Source organism: Moschus berezovskii, chromosome 25 (assembly GCF_049115385.1).
Source record: "Moschus berezovskii isolate FMDL1 chromosome 25, NW_MosBer_1.0, whole genome shotgun sequence".
In the NCBI taxonomy this organism is placed as follows: domain Eukaryota; kingdom Metazoa; phylum Chordata; class Mammalia; order Artiodactyla; family Moschidae; genus Moschus; species Moschus berezovskii.
In genome coordinates this window covers 51738644-51749443 of record NC_142484.1, presented here as the reverse complement: position 1 = coordinate 51749443, position 10800 = coordinate 51738644, and the positions used below count along the sequence as shown (strand labels likewise).

Sequence of the window (10800 nt, the reverse complement as noted above, 5' to 3'; positions counted from 1 at the left end):
TTTCCCAAATTTGCTGGCATATTGAGTGCAACACTTTCACAGCATCATCTTTTAAGATCTGATATATCTCACCTCTAATTCCATCACCTCCACTAGCTTTGTTCATAGTGATGCATACTAAGACCCACTTGCCTTCACATTCCGGGATATCTGGGTCATGAAGATCTTTTTTGTATAGTTCTACTGTGTATTCTTGCCACCTTTAATCTCTTCTGCTTCTGTTAGGTCCATACAATTTCTGTTCTTTATTGTGCCCATCTTTGCATAAAGTATTCCCTTAGTATCTCTAATTTTCTTTCAGAGATCTCTAGTCTTTCCCATTCTATTGTTTTCCTCTGTTTATTTGCATTGATCACTGAGGTAGGCTTTCTTATTTCACCTTTCTATTCTTTGGAACTCTGCATTCAAATGGGTATATCTTTCCGTTTCTGCTTTGCCTTTAGCTTCTCTTTTCTCAGTTATTTGTAAGGCCTACTCAGACAACCATTTTGCCTTTTTGCATTTCTTTTTCTTGGGGATGGTCTTGATCACTACCTCCTGTACAATGTCACGAACCTCCATCCATAGTCTTTGTCTATCAGATCTAATCCCTTGAATCTATTTCTCCCTTCCACTGTAACTGCAAGTGATTTGATTTAGGTCATACCTGAATGGTCTAGTGGTTTTCACTACTTTTTGAATTTGGCAGTAAGGAGTTCATGATCTGAGCCACAGTCAGCTCCTGGTCTTGTTTTTACTGACTGTATAGAGCTTCTCCATCTTTGGCTGCAAAGAGTATAATCAATCTGATTTCAGTATTGACCATCTAGTGATGCCCGTGTGTAGAGTCTTCTCTTGTGTTGTTAGAAGATTGTGGTTGTTATGACCAGTGTATTCTCTTGGCAAAACTCAGCCTTTGGACATGGTAGTGTTGGACTCACCTATTAGCCCTGGGATCTCGCCTTATGCTATTGACTCGACTTCATCACATCCCCAAACAATTCTTCCTTGTGGGAAACAGAAGAAGGCTGTTAAGACCTGAATGGTGTGTTAACTACCCACGGCATAAAACACTTCCAAGCCTATGGCCCTTAAATTGGTTCTTTACCCAGAATTTCCTCACTGACCTCACCCTTTCCTTCTTGGAGGAAACCAAATCAGCTAGAAGTTTTACTACTAATTTTATTCAGTCATAGAAGTATCTCATACAGTGGAGGCTGCCGAGAAAATGGCATGGGAGAAGGATGCACTTCATTTCTTGCTGGCCTTCACCGCTGACTTGGTGACTGTAAGGTCGAAACAGCCCATGACGTTAAATAAAAGAACCCAGACGCCAAATAATGTAACAGGCTTTACTGGTTAGGCACCTCCGGGCTGGATCCCCGGACCTAACAGAGCGAGGTCGGGGAAGTTTGCGCGGAACAAAGGCAGAGAGCAACTTACATAACTTTAGGCAAGATTTGGAGTGGTGGTCTCTCATAGGTCAGTTAGTCGAGGTGAGGAGACCAGGTTGGTTGCTCCGGAGGTCTAGGAGGGAGGGTTGATTTCTGTTCAAAGCTATTTCGTCAGAGGCTCTTCAACGGTCTGGCGGGACTCTTTCCCGCCAGCGGGAAATGAAGAGGAAAAGAAGAAGCCAAGATGTCCACCGGGGAAGAGAAGCCAAATGGCCACTGAGGTCCGACCTTACAGTGACCTTGGCCGCAGCCTCTTCTTCTCCACGGCCTTGATGACACCAACGGCCACGGTTTGCCTCATGTCCTGCACGGTAAAACGTCCTGGAGGACAGGAGGAAGGAAAAGAGTGAGATTTCTGAAAACAGACACAGAAGGCACGGCTCCTTGGTCTCAGTCAGAGGTGCTTTCCCTCCCAGGATTCAGAAGCCATCCACCCCAGCTCACCTAGGGGCGGGTACTTGGAGATGGTCTCCACACACATGGCCTTTCCGGGGACCATCTGCATGATGGCTTCATCGCCCAACTTCAGGGCCTTGGGGTTGTCTTCTAGCTTCTTGCCCGAGTGGCGGTCAATATTTTCCCTCAGTTCAGCAAACCTACAAGAGATGTGGGCTGTGTGACAGTCCAGCACTGGAGAATAGCCAGCGTGGATCTGTCCTGGATGATTCAGGACGATCACCTGGGCGGGGGGAGAGGAAGAGGATCACTGCTGGGACCCAAGATCCAGGGCCAAACCTCGAGCCGCTTGGGGCCTCCACCAAAACCGGGGCTGATTTCTAAGAGGCAGTCTCCACCACCACCATGCACCAAGGGCTTTGGCCTCCTGGGTGGCTCTCCTTGGCCACAAAGCTGCCTGTCTCCATCCGGGGGTCGTTTTTGCTGTTTCCAACCATGTTGCCTCGACGGATGTCCTTCACAGACATGTCCTTCATGTTGAAGGCCACGTTGTCCCTGGGCAGGGCCTCCGACTGGGCCTCGTGGTGCATTTCCACAGACTTGACCTCAGTGGTGAGGCCACTGGGGGCAAAGGTGACCACCATGCCAGCCTTCAGGAAGCTGATCTCCACTCGGCCCAGGGGCACCGTGCCGATGCCTGCGCAGAAGAAGGGCAGGTGGTTAGAACCACTCCAGCCCTGCCCGGTAAGAGCTGGCTTCCTGGGGATCAAGGGCCAAGGTCACCTACAGAGCTGGCAGGAAGTGCCAAACTCAAGGACTGGCTGTTTCCTCTGCATATCAGATAAACTGGAAACGCTGGGGGTTTGGCACTGCTCACAGGTCAGGATCTGAAGCCCAGCAAGTCAGACAGCGGACCTCCTCCTGCACTGGTGTCTCCCCTCAGCCGGCCCAGCCTTGGCCCCTCACCTCCGATCTTATACACGTCTTGTAGCGGAAGCCTCAGGGGCTTGTTGATGGGTGAGTGGGGGAGAGGATGGAGTACAGAGCTTCCAATAGGGTCACCCCGGTGGCATTTCCCTCCTTCCGCTCAACCTTCCAGCCCTTGAACCAAGGCATCTGCGGGAACAGGGATGCGGTAAATGAGGAGGCAAGGCCAGGGAGTGGCTCCCTGCATGCCCACCCCAGGACCAAGACCCGTTCTGCTCCCCCGCCCGGCAGCCCATGGACCCAGCCTGCACTCACGTTGGTTCTGGGCTCCAGCATGTTCTCTCCGTGCCAGCCCGAGAAGGGCACAAAGGCCACGGTGGCCAGGTTGTAGCTGATCTTTTTGATGTAGGCGCTCACTTCCTTGGTGATCTCCTGGAAGCGTGCGGTGCTGTAGGCCAGCTCGGTCGAGTCCATCTTGTTGACCGCCACGATCAGCTGCTTCACACCCAAGGTGTAGGCGAGCAGGGTGTGCTGGAGGGTCTGCCCGTTCTTAGAGATGCTCGCCTCGAACTTGCCCACACCGCCACCCACAATGAACAGGGTGCAGTCGGCCTGCGGGAGGCAGACATCGTGGGGGCAAGAGGTTGGTTAGGAGAGGGGGCGCCGGATGTGCTGGGAGGCTGGCTAGAGCTTCGGGCAATCCCCGGCCCCTTGCGGGCGGGACGCTCCCCAGAAACCGACAATGCCTTCATCCCCCGGCTGCTGCTGTGCACAGAGGTCCTGCCTCCCACTGAAACTGTTACTCAGCCCCATACATAAGCTTTCAGTTCCTTCCTCAGGAGCCCCACATGGTGATCTACTTGTCTGGGTGTCAGAAAACCCAGTCCCTGACCCAGCCCGAAAGGAGGATGGTGTCTGGACCGCATTAGAGTCTGTCTTCTGATTGGTCAGAACTGAAAGTCCGCGCGGATACCTTCTAAGGCTTATGATGCCCTTCCTCCCCGAGGAAATAAAGCCTGAGTTTCCTCCCCTCCCTCTGCCAGCCACCTCCCCTACCATCCGCCCTAGTTAGAAAGGGAAGGACCTGGGCACAAGGGCTGCTTTACCTGGGAGGTGCCGGTGATCATGTTCTTGATGAAGTCCCTGTGGCCCGGGTCATCGATGATGGTGATGTAGTGCTTGCTGGTCTCAAACTTCCACAGGGAGATGTCGATGGTGACGCCACGCGCTCTCTCTGCCTTCAGTTTGTCCAGCACCCAGGCGTACTTGAAGGAGCCCTTACCCATCTGGGGACGGGTAAGGAGTGAGGAGCGCATTGATGGGAGATTCAGCCGCCGCTCCAAGACCTCACAGCGTGCCCTGCTTCCATGCTCTGCCAGCAGACCCAGCCAGAAGCGGACCGCCATCCCCAGCCCCCGCCACTTCTAGAGCCAACCCCGCGGGCGGGTGGCTCACCTCAGCTGCCTCCTTCTCAAACTTCTCAATGGTCCTCTTGTCAATCCCCCCACACTTGTAGGTGAGGTGCCCGGTGGTGGTGGACTTGCCAGAGTCCACGTGGCCGATGACCACGATACTGATGTGCGTCTTCTCCTTGCCCACTGCGGTGGTTGCTTCCTTCAGTCAACTAGACTGGAGCACGGGAGGGGAGGGTGGGGAGAGGGTGAGGCCCTGATGTCCTGGCAGGCAGCCCACCTCTCACTACTCCTCTCCCCCTGCTCCGCCCCAGCACCCGCTCCCCACGCCGTGGCCTAGCTCAGAGCTTGGGACACGGTGGCACCATCTGGAAAGTAAAGGACTTGCCAGGCTGGCAAGGGTCACGGTCCCAGGGTTATAGCTGGGATTTCCAAGCGGTCATGGCCCCTCCCTCCTTTCTCCTATGCGAGCCTTCCCTAGAACATGTGGGGGCTCAGCCACTGCCCCACATTTCTCCATCCTTCCAATTCCCCACCCAAGACCCGCCTCCCCACCCCGGCACCAGTCCACCCCATATATTAGAAGCCCTGCCATCCCACAGCCTGAAGGTGGTCCTCTGCCCCTTGCCAGCGCCCACCTTCAGAGAAGCGGGAACAGGCCACCCAGCAGGAGCTGCAGCAGTGAATATGTGACAGTAGTGAGTGGCTGTCTTACCTCCTGCTTTTAGAAGCCCAGCCCTGGGCCTGCCTCTGGTTCCACCCAAATCTGACAGCAGAGCTGGGTAGGGAATGCCACTCCCTACCCCCAAAGCCAATTTTTCAGACTTCTTCTCTGACTGATTTGATATTGGGATGAAGAAAGCATGGGTAAGTGAGTGTGTGGGTGGAGTTGGGGAAGGGAAGATTTGGGAACTAAGAAAAAAATAAGAAGAAAGATAAGAATGAATTCTGCCTGGCATCAGACGTTGCATGTGACTTCCCAAGACTAAGGTGCTGTAAAGGCTGTGGCCTTTCATTCATTCGTGCAGTGCGCTGGGAAGTATAGTGCTGGATACCGCCAGGGGCTGAGGACTCGGAATCAGGAAGCGGTCATGGCGAGACTTTGTTGGGGAGAGCTCTCAGGCTCCCTGAGAGTCAGGGGTCCTTCTGCGGCTCCTTCCAGTCAGCAGTCCAGGACTGCTGGGGGGTAGGGGGAGTGGCGCCTGCTTCAAGGCTGGACTGTGGCTACTAACATCTAGTGGAGCCCTGGGAGCTGTGACTGAGGTGGGAGTGGTGCAGCCCTGGTCTCTGAGGGGCTCACACTCTGGAAGGGAGACAAAGAAGCCGTTTCAAAGTAATGAGTGAATTGTGAGGGCTGTGAGTGAAGGTCTTTGGGGGGCTTCCCAAGTGGGTGGGGTGAGGAGGACTGCTTCATAGAGATGTTTCAGCAAGACCACGGGCATGGGCACAGGCAGAGGGGCTTGTCAGGCAGAATAATCCATTAAGGACAGTTCTGGACTCAGTTTGCCTGGAGGGAATGGGTGGAAGGAAACAGTGGCTAAAGAGGTAAAAGGGGAAGATCATTATGCATTAATTGCTCAGAGTTTAATTTTCCTAAACTGTAAGTCTAATTATGTAATCCCCTGGCTTGAATCTCTTGATTACTCTTTATTGTCCTCAGGGGGGAAATTACTGTTCCTTCAGTGAGGAGAGGCTTCAAGAGGCTGAGGCTGGAATCAGAAATACCCTTAGGAGGCCACCGCAGGAGTCCTGGAAGAAAGGGATACGTTTCAGCCAGGGGGTGCAGCTGACGCGTGTTCCACATAAATAGAGGGGGATTCAGAAGTGGAGGGGGGACCAAAAGTGCCAACAGAGGCACTTGCCATCAAGATGGGGAACACATGCCTTTGTCAGCATCTTCTCTCTCATCCCAAAGTCAAGCTCAAGCCTTTGATACAGCACCAGAGGACCCTACAGTTAACTCTAATGCAGGGGTCCCCAGCCCCTGGGCCATGGACCAGCATCAGTCCTCAGTCTGATAGTAATCAGGCTGCACAGCAGGAGGCGAGCAGCAGGTGGCCCACGGGTCATGCTTCACCCACTGCTCCCCAGGGCCCGTCGCTCCCTGCCCCTTGCAATGCCGCCCGATCCATCCCCCACGACACTCCCAGTTCCATCTGTAGAAAAACTGCCTTCCACCAGGCCAGTCCCTGGTGCCAAAAATGTTGGGGACCACTGCAAGGGTTGGAGTCTAGACCCCTTCCTGAGTCTCCAGTCCTTCCATCCAGAGCAATTGAGCTGCTCACTCCCTGATCTGGATCTGAAGTTCCCTAGTCTTACTATGAGTCTTGCTATGAGTCTTGCTAGTTAGATGAGATAACCTGTCTTGTTTGAGCCTCTTTGAAATAGCACAAAGGCAAGTCAGGTGTGTAAAGGAATTTCGCCACAGAACCAGGTAGACCTGAGTCTACATTCTGCCTCCTCTGCTTCCTGGCTGTGGGAATTGACTGGCTCTGAGCTTCCATCCCATCTGTAACATGGAGGTAATTCTTTCCTCCTGCTTTCCTGAGCAGTGAACTCAGTCATCCCGTGCAGTGCCCAGCATGTGGCAAGTGATCCATAACCAGTGTCTCCTCTGGTCCTGTCTTCCTCTCCCTGCCTTGTGTTGCCAGACTCTGCTCGCTGAGAGCCAAGTGCTTACAAACAGACCAAACGATTTGCCCAAGGTCACAGACACATTAGTGAAGAAACAGGAGGATACTCCTCCATCTCCAGGTTTCCAGCCTTCTGCTGAGCCAGACTGTCTCCTCATTAAGAATTATTATTGTTATACTTCTTCCATTTAAGCCATTTACATAGTATCTCTGTAGTCTTGGCTGACTCCGAACTGCAGGAATAATCAGAATGAAGAGGTTTTCTGACATTGAAATCAGCTGAAGGGTAAGTGTTCCTGATAGAATGACTTTCCCAGCTAGTGTAATTGGCTGTTGCTGGAAAAATATTCCCATTATTTACAAATTTGAAGGGCCCTGGAAATTCATTATCATTTTATTAGAAATAGTATTTACAATGTATAAACATAAAGTCATCAGGGTTTCTGGAATGAGACGGTTAAGAATTAGAATGAATCTATAGTGACTGTAATGCAGGCTTCAGATGAGTTAGGATGAAATAAAATCATTTAGAATGACAAGCTCAATGCATTGAGACAAATGAAGTTATATGGTCAAGATGTGCTTGTTGGGCAACTGCATAAATACAAGAAGGGGTGACTTTGTAGTGAAAAGTTACTCCAGGGAGGACTGATTCCTAAAGAAAGCTAGACTATGTGGCCAATGTTGGTATATGAACTAAGTATGTCTATTAATTAGTTTACCTATTAACCAAAACCCCTTGGTCTTTATAGTTAGTGAGCAGAGGTGTAGCTATGAGATCACCCCATTTTATTCAAGTTTCTAGAGACAGACTCCATTGCAGGCATAAACTGAGTCTGCACAACAGTATCAGTATATATATATATTTTGTTTTGTTTTGTTTTGTTTTATTGAAATTTAGTACTTTAGTCACCTGATGCAAAGAGCCAACTCAATGGGAAGACCCTGATGCTGGAAAAGATTGAAGGCAAAAGGAGAAGGGGTTGGCGGAGGATGAGAAGTTTAGATAGCATCACCAACTCAATGGACATGAATTTGAGCAAATTCTGGGAAATAGTGGAGAACAGAGGAGCCTGGCATGTTACAGTCCATGGGATTGCAAAGAGTCAGACAAGACTTAGCGACTGAACAGCAGCAAAGTTGATTTACAGTGTTGTGTTAATTTCTACTGTACAGCAAAGTGATTCAGAAATGCCTGTATACACATTCTTTTTCATGTTCTTTTCCCTTATAGTTTATCACAGGATATTGAATATAATCCCCTGTGCTATACAGTAGGACCTTTTGTTTATCTGTTCTGTGTTATTATCAGTATACTTTAGAAGAAAGCCACAAAATGAAACAAACTAGAGTTAGTGATGGGGAACTTTGAATGTAAAGTTTCAACACCTTAAATTTAGTCACACAGAGAAAGACATGTGTGACATCACTGAAATGTGGAGTCTGAAATATGACACAGATGCACTTATCTACAAAACAAAAGCAGACACACAGATGCAGAGAACACACTTGAGGTTGCCGAGCTGGAGAAGTGGGGGGGATGAAGGGGGAGTTTGGGGTTAGGAGATGCAAACTAGCATATATAGAATGGTTGAGCTACATGGTCCTCCTCTATAGCGCAAGGAGCTGTACACAATAGCCTGTGATAAACCATAGTGAAAAGGAAGATAAAAGAGAATATACACATGTGTATAACTGAATCACTCTGCTGTACAGCAGCAATGCACACAACATTGAAAGTCAAACTCTACTTTGATTAAAATGTTTAAAAATTGAAAAAAGAATTGTTTTGACTTAGTTTAGTCCCATTTCAAGCGTGTCCATGAGAAGCAGGGAAACCTGAGTTTCCCAGGGTCTGGTCACCTGAACAAGGAGATATCCAGTTTGCAGACCTGCAAACATAGGAAATCAAATCCTAAGTAGGACGGAGTTACTTCTTTGCCCAGATGCTCATAGAGCACCTTTTCTGCGGTGGTCTTGAAGCATGTGGCCGCCTGGGATGTCTGCTGTCCCTGCCTCAACAGCACGAGGGGGAGGCAACACCAGACTCACCCACCCCACAACCCAGGAGCTGGGGTCCTGCCCTGGAGGAGACAAAGCACCGAATGTTGGAGACACTCTAAGTTAGTGATTTTCCACTCAAATAATTCTTGCTTAGATGGAGAATGGAGACAAGGGGAGAAGGTCCTTTTCTTTATGTTCCAGAGCTTGACAGCTTTAGGGGAAAGGGACAGTCATGCCCTATTAACACGGAAAGCTTTCCCTCTGAACTCTGAGCATCGTTCATTCAACAGATATTTCTGGAGCACGTCGTCTTTCTACATCTCCGCCTCAAAGCTGCTTTTGCCTAACTCCCATTTCACAGATGGCTGAGAGGTAAAATGAATTGTCCAAACCACACAACCAACGTGTAGGCAGGGGCAGGGGTGGAATTTTAATCCAGACATGTTCCTTTCTCTTTTTCTAGGACTTCTTTCTTTTTATTCATTTAGTGTTCACCGCACTGGGTCTTCGCTGCCGCGGACTTTCTCCAGTTGCAGCAGGCGGGCTTCTCCTCTTGGCGGCTCCCCTCATTCAGAGCACTCGTTCCAGCTGAACCAGCTTTAGTAGTTGCAGCACACGGGCTCGGAAGTTGTGTCACATGCGATTAGCTGCCCTGTGCCCTGTGGGATCTTTCCAAACCAGGGATCAAACCTGTGTCCCCTACACTGGCAGACAGATTCTTAAGTACTGGAGCACCAGGGAAGCCCCCCAAATGAGTTCCTTTCTAAAAACAACATACGTGTGATGCCTCCTGGAAGTCCCCTGGGCATCATTCTGGTGCCGTTCCTCATCTTAGATGTGGAAACTGAGTCTCAGGCAAGTCCTTTTCAGTCTGATTTGAATCCATAAACATTTAGTGTCAGACATGATTCAAGAAGGACCTGCACCTCTAGGAATTCCCAGGCCAGCTGATTTGACACATTCCAGTCTTGGGTGGCAAGAACGACACACTCACAACCACACAGTTAAGGTCTCACCGTGTGGAGATCTGTGCACAAGTAGTGGAAGCACAAGCCTTCAGTAGACCTTGCTGATTGACTTGATCACAAGTGCCGCTACTGAACATTTGTCCGACAAAGGAAGACCCTGGTAATACTTATTCATGTAATTGCTTTTCTTTCGCAGGGCTCTAGGGGTGACATCTCTCTGCCGAGACTGCCGTTAATTTGAAGGCTACCAATCTCCCCTCACTTTGTACCATAAGCCAGATAGCAGTGTAAATCCAACACATGTGAGCTCTAAACTTCAGCCCAGAGGCAGGCAGGGCACAGGACTGTCGCTGTTGCTCAGTAGCTCAGTCGTGTCCGACTCTGTGACCCCATGGACTGCAGCACACCAGGCTTCCCGGTCCATCACCAACTCCCAGAACTTGCTCAAACTCTTGTCCACCGAGTCGGTGATACCACCCAACCATCTCATCCTCTGACGCCCCTTTCTCCTCCTACCTTCAATCTTTCCCAGCATCAGGGTCTTTTCAAATGAGTCAGCTCTTCACAACAGGTGGCCAAAGTATTGGAGCTTCAGCTTCAGCATCAGTCCTTTCAATGAATATTCAGGATTGATTTCGTTTAGGATAGACTGGTTTGATCTCTTCGCAATCCAAGGGACTCTCAAGAGTCTTCTCTTTTGAACACCACAGTTCAAAAGCATCAATTCTTCAATGTCCAGTTTTCTTTATTGTCCAAATCTCACATCTAAACATCACTATTGGAAAAACCGTAGCTTTGACTGCTGCTGCTGCTGTTGCTAAGTCACTTCAGTCATGTCCGACTCTGTGTGACCCCACAGACAGAAGCCCACCAGGCTCCCCCGTCCCTGGGATTCTCCAGGCAAGAACACTGGAGTGGGTTGCCATTTCCTTCTAGATGGACCTTTATCAATGAAGTAACATCTCTGCTTTTTAATATGCTGTCTAGGTTTGTCATAACTTTTCTTCCAAGTAGCAAGTGTCTTTTA

General features: G+C 49.9%; 1 pseudogene; it reads right to left on the bottom strand.

Moving 5' to 3' along the window:
- Positions 1 to 1662: 1662 nt before the first annotated feature.
- Positions 1663 to 10800, bottom strand: part of LOC148773955 (elongation factor 1-alpha, oocyte form-like) — a 43649-nt pseudogene continuing 34511 nt past the window's right edge.